Source organism: Suncus etruscus, chromosome 11 (genome assembly GCF_024139225.1).
Source record: "Suncus etruscus isolate mSunEtr1 chromosome 11, mSunEtr1.pri.cur, whole genome shotgun sequence".
NCBI lineage: Eukaryota > Metazoa > Chordata > Mammalia > Eulipotyphla > Soricidae > Suncus > Suncus etruscus.
In genome coordinates this window covers 101,573,020-101,587,884 of record NC_064858.1, presented here as the reverse complement: position 1 = coordinate 101,587,884, position 14,865 = coordinate 101,573,020, and the positions used below count along the sequence as shown (strand labels likewise).

Genomic DNA, 14,865 nt, shown 5'->3' with positions numbered 1-14,865 from the left:
CCCTGATATTCAGTAATGGTGAACTCTTTTTTTTTTTTGTATGCTTACTGACTATAATTTTAAATAAAATCTGGAACTTTCTTTGGAAACACTCAAGGCTGTAGGAAGCATCTCCTAGCCCATGAGATTAAATCCTACTCTTCCTGGAGACAAGGTGATGAAGGTCCCTGCAGAGAGGAGAGAGTAACAGTACCCAGATGCATCTCATTGGAGTCAGAGACAGAGGAAATACTGCTAGGTTAAGTCCTGAGCTTGTTAGAGGCAAGTTGTTTAACAAATACACTTTTGACACTGAATTCCAGAGACATCTACCCCACTGACGCTGCAGTGGTGGGGGTTCTTTCCGATAGGTAGATGAATAAGCATGAGAATAAGCAACAAGATCCTCTTTTCATTTAACTATTTGTTTGATCTTCCCCTCTAGCAGCTCCAACAGCACGCGATTTTTTCAGACTTTTTCTTTAAAATGTGGGGAGCTGGAAAACATTTGATTATGGAACTACACCCTGGCTGCCTCCTGGAGTCCTGGCTGCTAGAATTCCTAATGTGCAATCGTTTCTCTGCTTGTGTTATCTTTTTAGAGGAACTCCAGTGTTGGAAAGCAATTCAGTTATTCAGTGGCGGAAGATGTGACAGGCGCGACTGATGGCATTTACATCAAGATGGCAAGGCTGGTGCAAACACAATGCAGATTATGTTCTTTGAAAACAGCTGGATGTCCTCAGTGGCAAGCACCAAACAGGAGGCGAAGGTAAACAGAGAACTGGGGGAGGGGAGGGGTGACTTTGATAGGGAAGAGTTAGGAATGAACTCATTTTCGATTTGATTTCATTTACATGTTCCTCAGGGCACGAGCTGCCTCCCTTATTCAAGAGCTGTTTATCTACCTGGAAAAGACAGTCTCTCTCATCTCTGTCTCATCTTTTCTCTTCTTCCCCACCTTAGGCCTTTCTCTTTTGATTGACACTTCCACCTAGGGGTTGCAAAAGGGAAATGAGATGAGGTGCCAAGTAAAACCCCAACCACTCTGCCACTCATTAGCAATTAACAGTTCCTCCAAGGATTTGAATAGAACCTTTGATAAAAGATTCGGGAATGGAAAAGAAGGAAGTTTCTCTCTTTTGTTCCTTCTTGACTTATGAGATACAGGAACTGCAGGCCTCAGTGAGTCTACCTGAATTCTGCATAATTTCCAGGGAGGCATCTATAAGTCGTTCTTATCTTTTCTATCTAAGAAACAAAATGAGACTGTAGAGGGTAGTTAAAAGGATTCTAATATTATTTACAAGAGTCTTGATTTTGATAGAATGAAAATCTTGTCATTTGTATTCTATCACATAGTAATTTTATTATTTGATAGCCTATTTATTATTATTGTTGTAGTTTGGGTTTACAAAAGTGTTTGTGTTTACAGTTTTGGTGTTACCATACCTCACTGGTAACCCAAGAGCTCAAGCCTTTCCAACAATGTCATTATGTTACTTCCAGCCCACCTCTTCCTACCCGCTATCCTCCATATCTCTGCTTGATAATCAAAGTTTTGTAATCTAAAGCCAAGGGTTTTCTCATCATTTAGTACTGTCTTGTTTCTCTTTATGCCACAGAGGAGTGATACTATTCAGTGTTTTTTCTCTATCTGGTTTATTTCACTTATCATAATGCCTTCCAATTCCATTCAAGTCACAGAGAAATGAAAGGTTTCATTTTCTTCTTATAGTGACATAATGCCCACTATATATGTGTGTATGATGTGGGTATATATATACATCTATATAACACAACTTCTTTATCCAGCCATCTGCCATTGTACATTTAAGTTGTGTCATATCCTAGCTTATACACTAAGCTCTATAATGAACATAGACGTGCAAAAATCTTTTTAATTAATGTTTTTTTTTTGTTTTGGGGGGGTATATATCACAAAGTGAGTTGCTGTCATATAAAAACTAGTCTCATTTTTTTTGTTTGTTTGTTTTCTGTTTTTGGATCACACCCAGCAGTGCTCAGAGGTCATTCCTGGCTCCATGCTCAGAAATTGCTCCTGGTAGGCTATGGGGACCATATGGGATGCCGGCATTCGAACAACCGTCCTTCTGCATGAAAAGCAAATGCCTTACCTTCATGCTATCTCTCCGGCTCCTAGTCTCACAATTTTAAAGAACTCTTCATACTGTTTTTCATAGAGTCTGAACCAGACTATATCCCAGCTAATCCTTTTTGTTTCCAGTCCTTCTGATATATGCATGTTATATCAAATCATATACATAATACTGCATTATCATTTTGATCAGCATTTCTCTGATATTGAGTAATGGTGAATTCTTTTTTTGTATCTTTACTGACAATAATTTAAAAAAATCAATAGCCATCAATAGTTAAAAACTTGCTGTTAGTTGTTTTCCCTTCTCATAGCTTGGTAACCCATGAGGGTGAAGTAGTTTCAACCAGCTATTGATGAATCTCACTACAGCCTGTCACGAAAATGTCACTAAATACAAAATTGGTTTAGCGACACCTTTGTGAATAATGTCCCTTGCAGTCCAGGAAAAAAATGTTCATTAAAGCTTAATTACAATCCAAATGCGTTTTCATTTATTGTTAAGAGTCTCTGAGAAAGTCTGAAGTTACTTCATTTGATACCATTACACTTCAGAACTCAGGCCAGAAAGGATTCCCAATAACTTTATGATAAAAATAATGTCATTAATGACCAGGGGGAATTAAACACGAAGAAAAAATATCCAAACTTAGTGTCAGCAATAGTCATTTCCCTTGTCAAAATGTACACTTCCTGAAGACAGGAATTTTTGTTTGCTTTGTATATATCAGAGGTTTGTTTTATTATGGTTCCTGGTTTATAAGAGTGTAAATCTTCATACGTTTTCGGGGTACAAAGTTACCACAGTAGACCCATGACCAAAATGTCTCTATGCTTCCACAGTTCTCCATTGATTCTTCCCATCTGCCACTCCCTCTTGATAAACTCAGTTCTTTCTTCTAAAGCTTGGCTTGTATTCTATCTTTGCCACCCAGAGAAGAGGCTGGAAGATCACATGGATGTTCAATAAACAGTGAAATAAGTAAGCCAACAAATGAAGCAAAGTCTGTAAATATAAAGGTTAAGGGGAAATAATTATCATGTATCAAAAACACTAACATTTGTTTTGTTTTATCTTTAACTAAATTATTTTTATTGATATTTAAAAAGCAATTCTAGGGTTCGAAGTGGTAGCAAAGTGGTAGGGTTTTTGTCTTGCACGCAGCTGACCCAAGACAGACATGAGTTCGATCCCCAGCACCCCATATGTCCCCCCAAGTAAGGAGTGATTTCTGATCACAGAGCCAGGAGTAGCCCCTGAGTGCCACTATGTGTAGTCAATAAACAAACAAACAAAAAGCAATTCTAAAACTTCAGATTTCTTTTTGATTTTGGGACTCACCAGCTGTGCTTGGGGGATGTTCCTAACTGTGCTCAGGTGTCACTGTAGTCTGTACATGTGGAACCATATGTAGTTCCAGGGATTAAAACAAGGTTGACTGCATCAAAAATCTGAGATGTTACTAAATTCTCTAATAGCATCAATTATTCCTAAATAGTAATTACTTTACACACAAGGGTTTGTTATTTCTAATTTTCTTTTCCTTTTTCTTTTTTGTTTGTTTGTTTGTTTGTTTTTGGTTTTTGGGTCACAACTGGCAATGCTCAGGAGCTACTCCTGGCTCTATGCTCAGAAATCGCTCCTGGCAGGCTCGGAGGACCATATGGGATGCTGAGATTCGAACCACTGACCTTCTGCATGAAAGGCAAATGCCTTACCTCCATGCTAGCTCTCCGGCCCCTATTTCTAATTTTCTTTTTTTGGGGGGCCACACCCGGCGGTGCTCAGGGGTTTCTCCTGGCTGTCTGCTCAGAAATAGCTCCTAGCAGGCTCGGGGGACCATATGGGACACCGGGATTTGAATCAACCACCTTTGGTCCTGGATCTGCTGCTTGCAAGGCAAATGCCGCTGTGCTATCTCTCTGGGCCCTATTTCTAATTTTCTAAACTCACATTTCCAGGCCATTTTAACCAAAGCTTTTACAGAAAAGAAAGTAGTTAGTATTCATCCACCTAGATAGAATCACTCAAACTTAACTGAAAATGTTGTGCTCCTTGACTGGACACCTCAATGAATAAAAAAGATTTTCAAAGCCACAGAGCACAATGATTCAGTGCTATTTTTCAAAAAGGGAATTCACAAATCAGTACCGTGACTTATCAACCAGCTGGATTAGACCAAGATTTCAAAGCACTGGAGTCGTTTGACAAACCCATGCTGGACAGGCTCCTCTGGAGAGGCGACTGGTCAGTCTGTGACTGTTCAGCTAGCAGTACCTCAGAGCAAAGGAAGAACAAACACATTTTCGACTAGTCCTTTAGGCCACTCAGGTAAAGAGCATTTGTGATCACATATTTTATTTGCTTTTGCAAATGAGTTTTGCGCACATGAATTTTTGTAAATGAGTCTATGGGCCCTGAGGAACTTTCAGATAGTAGCAAACAAAAGCGTTATTGTATGTTGTGTTCCCATTGTTAATATTGGTGCTGCCTTTACAAGAGGCATAATGAAAATAAACTACTGCACCTAGGGAGCCTCAGGGAGAGAGAAATTTCAACTCCTGAAAATTATTTGTTTTTATTTTTTCTGTGCACCCCAGGACAGAACTTTCCGCTATGTTCTCACCTTACAGAAAGCCCTTTCACATTCTAAAAGGATTTTTTCCCACCTGTCAAAAATGCCATGAAATTAAATATCAACCAGGACAACAACTGGACAGATACTAGCACATTGAACATTCACAAGAAGTTGAATGCAAAGAAACAAAACAAAACAAAACCAATATAGAGGGGGGGGAAAGTTGAAATTCAATAGTGATCTCAGGCTCTGAAGATAACTGGCTTGGGGGTCACCAGAGGCCACATTCTGGCATGGATGTGGTTTAGCAGAAGAGCTCATGTCTTGCACGTGTGAGGCATGCGTTAGGTTCAGTACTCAGCACCATACACACACAAGTGAACATTCAGTCTCAAATATCTCCACCAATGCCATATGGTCACCTACTTCTATGCTGGTTAGTGCTTCATTCCTTCATTCGTGACATGTTGTCACCTAATGTCAACATTCTTCAGAATAAAGACATATAGAGTCAATACGTTTTCAACAGAAAAGATTACTTTTGCTCCAGAGACTGAAAAAACTACTTTCAGAGTGAGTATACTGGGCCCGGAGAGATGGCACAGCGGCGTTTGCCTTGCAAGCAGCCGATCCAGGACCAAAGGTGGTTGGTTCGAATCCCGGTGTCCCATATGGTCCCCCGTGCCTGCCAGGAGCTATTTCTGAGCAGACAGCCAGGAGTAACCCCTGAGCACTGCCGGGTGTGGCCCAAAAACCAAAAAAAAAAAAAAAAAAAGAGTGAGTATACTACAAGGGAAAAAAACAGAACTAAATTCTATTAACATGTGGACTTCATCCTCTTCCAATAGAAAATAGGGAATATGGTTATTCAGCAGTTCTTTACTTTAGGGAAATAATTAATATAATTCAGGGGCCGGAGCAATAGCACAGTGGTAAGGCATTTGCCTTGCACGTGACCTACACAGAACAGACGGCAGTTCAAATCCAGGCATCCCCTATGGTCCCCCAAGCCTGCCAAGGGTGATTTCTGAGCATAGAGCCAAGAGTAACCCCTGAGCACTACCAGATGTGACCAAAACCAAAAAATAATAATAATGAATATAATTCAATTGTAATAACTAATATAATAGCACATGCAAGGTTATGTCATATAACGCTCACATTATAGAGTGACCAAATGATTTAATAGTCCCATTTTATGACAGAGAAAACTAGGCTCACTGATACAATAAGTGCCCAACATCACTGGTAAGAGGCATAGCAGGAAACTGAATGCTGAAAGGCTAGTACTAGAAATTCACTCAGCCCAACACCCAGTGGAATTACTGGGGAGCTAATAGGTATCCAGCACGAGTTAGGCTTCTGCCCCTCCTTTGAATCAAAGGGAGACACAACTCTACAACACTGAGAGGATCAAAGAGGACATCATCTATAAGACTCCAGGGCCAATGCCTAATTTCTAACAGCTACTCAGTATGGTTGGCTCCTTTCCTCCAGGTGTCCAGAAATTGAAAAAAAAAATTTTTTCATCACTTCCCTGCAGGGTTGGGAATAGGTCTGGAGGAGATGAAACAGCACCTCTCTGTATAAATCCATTCACCTCTCAGACAGGACTGGTAGAAGTCATGTGAGTCCTTCATGTTCGTGGAATTAATTTCAAAGTGAAAAAATACCATGCTAGTTCCCTGTGAAAGGCATTAGAATGTGGCATAACTTCTTTCTTGTCAGTCAGTGATTCTCTGTCCAGACTGTGCTAATGTTTTCCATAGCTGTAGGGGTCATGCTATAATCAGACAACATCCTACTAAGACATTCGCCTATATCTCAAACACCCACCAAGTCCCCCAAATGAAAGGATAAGCCTTTTTGAAATCAATTTTCTCTTTTGTCTTTCTTCCCGATGCCCAGGCTCTTTTCCTTTCAGCCACTGAGCTGAACTTAGGGAGAGAGAAACACTTGGCATGAAAATAGTTCTCCTATACAACCTGGCAATACTTACAAGAACTGTGCATGTAAACATGCCGAGAATTCTGTAACAAGCAGGAAAGTATTTTTAAAAACCCAACTCTTGTTTTCAGTTACCTCCTAGGTCCGTCCAACTATAGTTGTGCTGCGGATATTTTAAAAGAAGAAAAAAAAAAAGGTGTGGTCTCTTAGGCAGAAAAAAATATATATATATTTAGGTTTCACAATAGAGGTACTCTTCAAACCTCTATCTTATGTGACCTTCCTTAGAAACCTTTCTTCTCATCAGGGAAATGAACCCCCCCCATACTAAAAATATTTGGTTTTGTTCTGCTTTTCAATTTACCGCTCCATTTCAGAGAAATTAAAGCATCAACAACTGGTGTTTATGCAGGAGTCACAAAATACCCAAACAGCCACATACATCTCAGTTTCATTCAAAACCTGGGAAAGCAAATCAATGGAGGATAATGGAATGGGATAAAATTAGCTCAGTCAGGAAGAAAACATATTTGCCTTCTAAGGTGCCTCTTCTCAAAAAGGCAGAGAAGGGGGGAAAATGAAGCTTGGTTCCATCTCACAACAGAGTCCACCATTCATCTGCGGATGAAATTGATGAAGGAAATGTCATTAAAGATAGAAATTTACAGCTTCTCAGTTTCTCCCCTTTTCTTAAGCTCAGAAAGGCTAACTTTCCCTTTCATTCTCCCTCTCCCTTCTATTTGTTATATATCCAATTAAGATTCGCCTATCTAAAAATAGGGAACGGGCACTCCAGACTCGTGCTAGTAAATGTATTCCTTTAAGCTACATTCTGAACACAAGCAGAATCCATAAATCAAACCTCTTCTCACATGAAATAAGAAATGCATAGGTCAACTAAAATTTCCAGAAAGGTGGAAAGGTAGAGTCACCCCAGTTATTTTTCTGCAAGTTGCAATAATTGCTAATAAAAAAAATAACCAGCATTGGTAACAATCCAACTCAAATAGCGGTAAAAATTGTCACAGCTACCCGTGAGTAGGGAGACTTTTTCAAGGCATAGTCTGGACACTAGGAAGGAAGAGAAAAGCAGCAAAATAGCTCTCCCAATATCTGCCAATAGCTCTGCCCAAATTCTGGAGCCCACCCTTGTCTGTCGATGAAAATCTATCAATTTTTCTCCCTTTCTCTGCAGACTCCTGCTGGGTCATTTAGGGAAACAGGAAACTGAGAAACCCTCCTCAAAGTAAGATGTGGATTTCGAATCCCAATATGCTCATCGCAAAGCGGATTTATTCCATAAGTACACCTATTCAATATTATCTATCCAAAACCTACTTCTGAGTCTCAATGCCAAAGGGCTCTATTTTGATATTATGTGATAGTTCAGGGACTAGGGGAGATTGGAGGGTTACAGGAAACATACTCTTCTCTGTTTTTATAAGGAGAGGAGGTCAGACTCCTCACCATTCCATGTGGAATGACATAATTCTCTCTAGAGCCCCAATGCTCTCACTATCACTCACTCTCTCTCACCCAGATCGAATGGACTGCCTGCTGGATTAGTGATTGCACTTTTCAAATTGCTTGTTCCTATTCGATCATGTCTGTTTAGCTGTGTTCTTAGACTGCAAGCAGATGAAACACAAAAGTTGCCATTTTGTAAATGAAAAAAAAAATATATATATATAGACTAGCAACTAAAAAAAGTCAGAAAAATGAACAAATCCCTGGCCCTTGTTCTGCAAGCCTCAGCCCAGCTGTGTTTATTTCTATCCATCATGTATCCCAGGAGGGTCAGGCTTTGGTTAGGAGACAGAAAGCACAGAACATGAGGGCTTAGCAAAATCCCTAAAAGGGGTTAGGACCTGTTTCTGCTATGGCCCGGGCAGGAGTTGCACTCTGCAAAGACAGCCTAGCATTGAATTCAGACAGGGCTTGTTTTGAGTCCTGACTTCATCCAGTAAGTCTACTTAAGACTTAAACACATGCCTTACATGCATGCAAGGCCTGTGCATTCTAACTATGTTGAGAATTCTATAAAGAGAAGAAAGTCTTTTAAGATCATCAAGACATTAGTTCTATCAACATTAATTTCAACATGTATATGATAACACCTCTGCTGAGTGGAAGTGCAACAGTCACTTCCAAAACAGAACAATAGGGAAGGGAGGACTGGGGGCAGAGAAACCCAATTCTGTCTTTCAGAGTGTTGTGTATGTAAATATTTTATGGGATTATTATGTTACTGACCCTACCCTGATCAGTGATTGTGCCCTACCCTAGGGTGTGACCTGGCATTCTGCCCCCACCCTAGGGTGGTACCTGATTCTGCTTCCATCATTGGGTGGTATCTGATCCCAACATTGGGTGGTACCTGATTCTGGGGAATAAAAACAAGGGTCTGTGGGAGGCAAGAGGCTCTTGGCTGGAACTAAGGCTAAGACCTTGGACTTCAGTCTTGTCCACCAAATAAAGCTAATATTTCCACAAGCCTGACTGTCTGTGAGCTGTCTACCCGCCGTTTCACCTCAGAACCGTCGGCTGGACAGGGTGGCAGACGCGTGCTCCCAGCTGAAGGGGAAAGACCTCATCCTCCATCCCTCCATCAGTCAACCTCTTCAGGGGCTGACTTGCAACAGCAGAGAAGATATTTTGATCCCTAAAGTAGTCTTTCTCAAACACTAATCTGTGAGTTCAAAAATAATTGGCAAATGAATAACTTACTGGTAAGTTATTGCTAATTAGAAATTAGTTTTCATTGTTTGTGAAGCTTGGTGTTCTCATCTTCAAAATGAGCGCATGAATGTCATTTAAACACCTTGGTTACAAGATTGTTCATAATACATTTTTTCTTCCACAGATAAAGTTGTTAATGATTGAGTTACAGCCATACAGGCAGTGAGCATTTCCTGCCATCAATGTCCCCAATTTCTCTCTCACTCTCCCTAATACCCTTTTCTTTCCCACCTACCCTTCCCCACCTGCTTCTAGATGGGCATTTTACTTCTCTCTCTCTTTCTCTCTTTCTCTTCCCCCCCTCTCTCTCCCCCTCTCTCTCTCACGCTCTTTCTCTCTCTTTCTCCCCTCCTTTATTGGAGAAAGAACTATGGTTTGGTTTGCACTAGTGTTAGTGAAGGGATGCCATGCATACAAATGTCATCTTTACCAAAGGCTATACATTTCATGAGAGGAAAATTAATGTGGTAACACAGTGCCAATTCCTGGCAGGAATTTGCAAAAAGGGCATTAAAGTCACCCAAATAGGTCAGCTGCAAAGTGCAGCTGAGGTGAGAATTTCTGCAAGCATCAACCTCTCAGAGATGACGATAGCCCCTCACCAATACATGCCCTCAACTTTTTGCTGAGACTCACTGGCCTGAAAGGGCATTGGAGAAAACCCATTTTTCATTCTGAAGAAGTGAGCTGCATACCTGAGCTAGATAAAACTGAAAGACGCAGAGATAGGCACTCACCTGCACCTTTTTTGGGAAAAGCTTTTTGAATTCAGCACACCGTGAAGCCTGCAGATCCTTCATTCACACACTCTTTGAGGTCTTTCATTTGTTTTAATGAGCTTAACAATTGATGACATGGAATGGTGAAACCATCGGGTACTTAGCATGTGATGATACTGATAGTCAATACATCTTGTGCCAGTTGGCCTCTGGCCCTGAAATTATTAGTAACTCTCCCACCATACAAGATAGCTAATGGGCTCATTTGAAGATGGGGGCACTGTGTCCTAGTCAGAGTCTAGATCAGTGCTCAGAACCACAGAACTGATAAACAGTACAGCAGGAATTAAGGTCAGCTTTGTCTAACTCCAAAGCCTTTACATTTTGCTCCATGTTCTTCTTTCCTAAACTACCTTAGTCTGTGAATGAGTTCTACAGTAAAACATTAGCAAACAATATGGTTAAAAAAAAAAAAGGTAGTTTGGATGAGTCTTGAAGAAATAAAACCAAGCACAAGTTAAATATATGTGGTTGTCAACCTCCAAGATGAACCCGCAGTGACCCTCATCTCTAACATTCGTGGACTTCTGTAACATCCAGCAAAATATAAATATATATAAAATATAACTATATATATTATATAAACATAAATGAGAATTTATAAACATAAATGCATATAAATAACTTTTATTAAAATATTTTTTAAATGTGCCAATATAACATGAGTCACTGCCAATAAAAAACACAGACACATTGGGGCTGGAGAGATAGCACAGCGGAAAGGCATTTGCCTTGCACGGGGCCAACCCAGAACGGACCCAGGTTTGATTCGAAGCATCCCTTATAGTCCTCTGAGCCTGCCAGAAGTGATGCCAGAAGTGATTTCTGAGCACAGAGCCAGGAGTTATCCCTGACTGTCTCTGGGTGCAGCCAAAAAACAAAACGAACAAACAAAAACTACTGTCACTGCTGAGACTATGTTATAAGTGGCATTAAGGTTTCTGCCTTGCTCTCTATTGGGTCCTTTGCGTTGAATTCAGCTACTAGTCAGCCCAGTAGTGAGGTAGATGTTACGAGAAACTGGTCTCTTGTCAACAGCCATGCCAGTGACACTAATAAAAGCAGATACTGCAGCCCCTGGTCAAGCTTTCAGATTCCCCTAAGGGAAGAGCTGATAATGCATTTGCTCTACATTTTATCTTCAGAAAACTGAGCAGTCATGAGTTTCCCATTTGCTTCCCCAAAGGAGGGCTTTTGGAGCCAAGGTTTGTCGAGCAACTTAATGACTTGAAATCTTGGTTTAACCTAGTTGACAGAAACACAGATGCATATCACAGATTTGAACAAGAGCATCAGATCATTGTGCCCTAATGGCTCCGAAAACATCTTTGAAAGTTTATTCAGCAAAACATACAACCAAGGAAATGTCCCTGTTTTAAGTCAACTTTGAGCCTTTCGGTCCCTCTGAGTTTATGAATACTGCTTTCTTTTCTATCTATCCATTGTCCACCAGGCAGCACAGTTGGGAGAGCCCTTATCTTGCAGGACAAAAGCCACATGTTTGATCCCTAGCACCACCTCACATGTTATTAGTGGGCAATCAGATGTGCAAAATTTTGGATGCAAGAGTGATGAAAAATATGAATAAAAATATTAATTTGTTGGCCCTCATTTTGATACCAGCTTCAAGATAATACTCACACCCACACAATCAAAGTGGGTGACCCTTTCTGTAATCAAAACAACAAAAGAGGAGGGAAGGGGGAACAAATACATATTTAGAAGTGGACAGAAAAAGTGAGAAAACTATTATTAGAATCGTACCGGTAAAAACTGGCACAACACTTCCTATGTGTGCAGTATTTGAAGAGCTTCAAATATTTTGGTTCCTCTAATGCTCATACCAATCCTTTAAGGCAGAAGTAGAGTTATAGCCTTAGACAGATAAGAAAATGGAAGTGCTCGAAACACAAAACCTTTTCTGAACCCACTCAGTGGGTAAGTAGAAAAGGTATGCTTGAACTCCAATTTCCACACTCAAAGCCACTCCACATAAGAGGTGGAAGCAGCCAAGCCATCCAGGAGGGCCAGGGGTCTGAGTGAATCTTTTGGTTTAGAATCCTTGACTAGGGGCCACAGAGAGGGGACATCTGCCTTGCATGCGACTGACCCGGCAGGGACCCAGTTTGATTCCTGGCATCCCATATGGTCCCCCAGCCTGCAGGGGGCAGGAGCAGCCCCTGAGGCACCACTGGGTGTGGCCCAAAAAGCAATCAATCGATCAATAAATAAATAAAGTTTAAAAAAATAAAATCATTGGGGCCGGAGAGATAGCATGGAGGTAGAGTGTCTGCCTTGCATGCAGAAGACGGTGGTTGAATCCCGGCCTCCCATATGGTCCCGTGAGCCTGCCAGGAGCGATTTCTGAGTGGAGAGCCAGGAGTAACACCTGAGTGCTGCCAGGTGTGACCCCCCCCAAAAAAAATTGAATCCTTGACTTATTTTTGATAGAGGAATAAAGTCCATTGCAACCATAGTCCATAACATTTTGTTCAACAAAGGAGTGCTACAAGGATGGTGCCGTATCTAGCCAAAGTGTGTTGTACAATACTATTATCTGGTGTGTAAATGCCGACATATCTTCAGGGATGAATCAAACAGCAATTTCATGCTCAGAACACCACATCTTGTTCAGTGATGTCTGCCCATCTAGCAATTCAGTATAGCAATAACCCATTTGTTTCATCTTTTGGTAACATACTCGCAGGAGGGAAATAGGAGGGATACTATTCTTCCCTTTTACAGAGGCAATAAACTGAGGCCGGAAGATGAAAAAGACTAGCTGGGATCCCAACATTATAATCGGTACATCTTTTTGGAAAATTGGGAAAATTCTCAACATTGAGTAGCAACTTCTGACACCTTGCAAACTTCTTGTTTACGTTACTTATTGATATTTGTATTTCCCTATTCACATTTCAGAGCCCATGCACTGAAATAAAAAAATGAAATCAAAGATGAAGCAGACACAATGGGAAAAAAAATAGACTAGAAGGCGCATGTAAAACCTTAATTTCAACCTGGAAAAAGTACATTTGTAACAAAACACAATCACAGTAATATTCAAAATCAATTTAAGCAAACGAGTGGTATAATTAAAGTCAGAGCTCGGGGCCTCTTTCCAAGAGAGCAAGATGGATTGAAATGACTACCTCCACCCCCACTAAAAAATATAATTAAATTAAATATGCATGCATATTTTGGAGGAATAATCATTTTAATGGCCCCCAAAGAAAAATTTGTTCATTTTTAGTCAATTGAAAAAAAAGAATGGATTACTGATTTTTCTTCTCTAACAATAGAACAGTTTATAAAACCCACAGAAATGCACCAAGCTAATGCCAATATTCAAAGATGAAGATGCCAATGATAAAGAAATGAACTTTGCGACAAACCTAACAGCTACAACGTCACAACCATAATTTTCTCTCTACACCTGCTATCCATCTGACCCCACACTTCTATTTCCTCTGAACTGCAAGTCTGGGCCACTTCATTTTGCATTATCTATTCCTGGGGTCCTTGCTTGTTTATACCAAGATTTTTTTTTATTTGTGTTGGGATTTTATTTTTATTGGGATGGGAAGATTGCATGTCACATGTCCTCTCCCAGCTGGCTTCCAAAGTATTGTCCTCTCCAACCACTGCTCTCCATTTCGGGTCTTCTATGGAGAAGGGGATTTGCACTAATGAATGCATCCTCAGCTATTACTGCTGAAGCTCCCTGACACTCATGGCCGTTTGGCTCAGGCATGTCTACAGGCAGCTGCAGACCTCTGGGTAATCAATCCTGTTTCTCAACAGTGCTGTCAATCAGAGAAGGTCTGAGTGGCACCTATTGGCAGTTCTCAGCTGCTGACACTTTGTCTGCTTGTGCTCCTTTTTCGGGTTCATGGCAATGCATGCTGCTTTTTCATCAGAGTGGATTTTTTTTTTTTCTGCTTGTGTTGATCCTTTCCTCCTGGCTTATCCTTTCAAGACTATCATAAAAAAGATGGTATTCAACACAAACCCCCTAAAGGGCTCATGGCCGCGGTTTCAATATATATTATTTTGTATTTCATTTCTTTGCCTTTGCTTCCTTGCCTTCAGATGTTTCCAACTCCATCCTGAGGATCCATCCCAGCTACTATCTCAAAGCATCTGTACTCCATCTTCATCTATGGTTTGACCACGTTTTTTGACTTCTCCTTGGTGTCCGTAAAGCCTTGACCATTTATCAGCAAGGAATTGAATTGTTCTCTCTGTGTCAGACCGGTCCTTAATTGTATTACCAAACTATATTTGCGGAGAACTCCATACTAGATTTTTCTGGGTCACCCCAATTTCAAGTAGCCTGCTCCTCACACTAGACTAAACCTTTGGTTAGAAAATCAAATCATGCACAGCCAGAAACCAGTCAAATGAGCTTATTTTAAGTAACTGTTGCACTGATAAAAAATTTTTCCTTTGCTCATGCACAAAGTTAGCCAGGCTAGAGAAATACCCATTCTCAAACACAAAGCCCTCTTTATTTTTGTAAGCTGCAAGGAAACCTTGTGGAAAACTGGACAAACTGATGGGGCTGGAGCAATAGCACAGTGGTAGGACATTTGCCTTGCACACAGCTGACCCAGGATGGACCCAGGTTCAATCTCTGGCATCCCAAATGTTCCCCCGAACCTGCCAGGAGCAATTTCTGAGTGCAGAGCCAAAAGTAACCCCAGAGCACCACTGGGTGAGA

The 14,865-nt window shown here is 40.7% G+C and overlaps 1 protein-coding gene and 1 long non-coding RNA gene across 3 annotated transcripts in view; one reads left to right on the top strand and one right to left on the bottom strand.

The window, feature by feature from the left end:
* The window catches only part of TPH2 (tryptophan hydroxylase 2), a 132,634-nt gene that overhangs the window by 97,772 nt on the left and 19,997 nt on the right, over positions 1 to 14,865 (bottom strand). The gene's annotated exons all lie outside the window — the stretch shown is intronic.
* On the top strand, positions 316 to 14,252 carry LOC126021916 (uncharacterized). The gene is made up of 4 exons (XR_007500257.1): positions 316 to 350; positions 582 to 751; positions 9,270 to 9,353; positions 14,235 to 14,252. It is a non-coding gene; the product is annotated as an uncharacterized LOC126021916 (long non-coding RNA).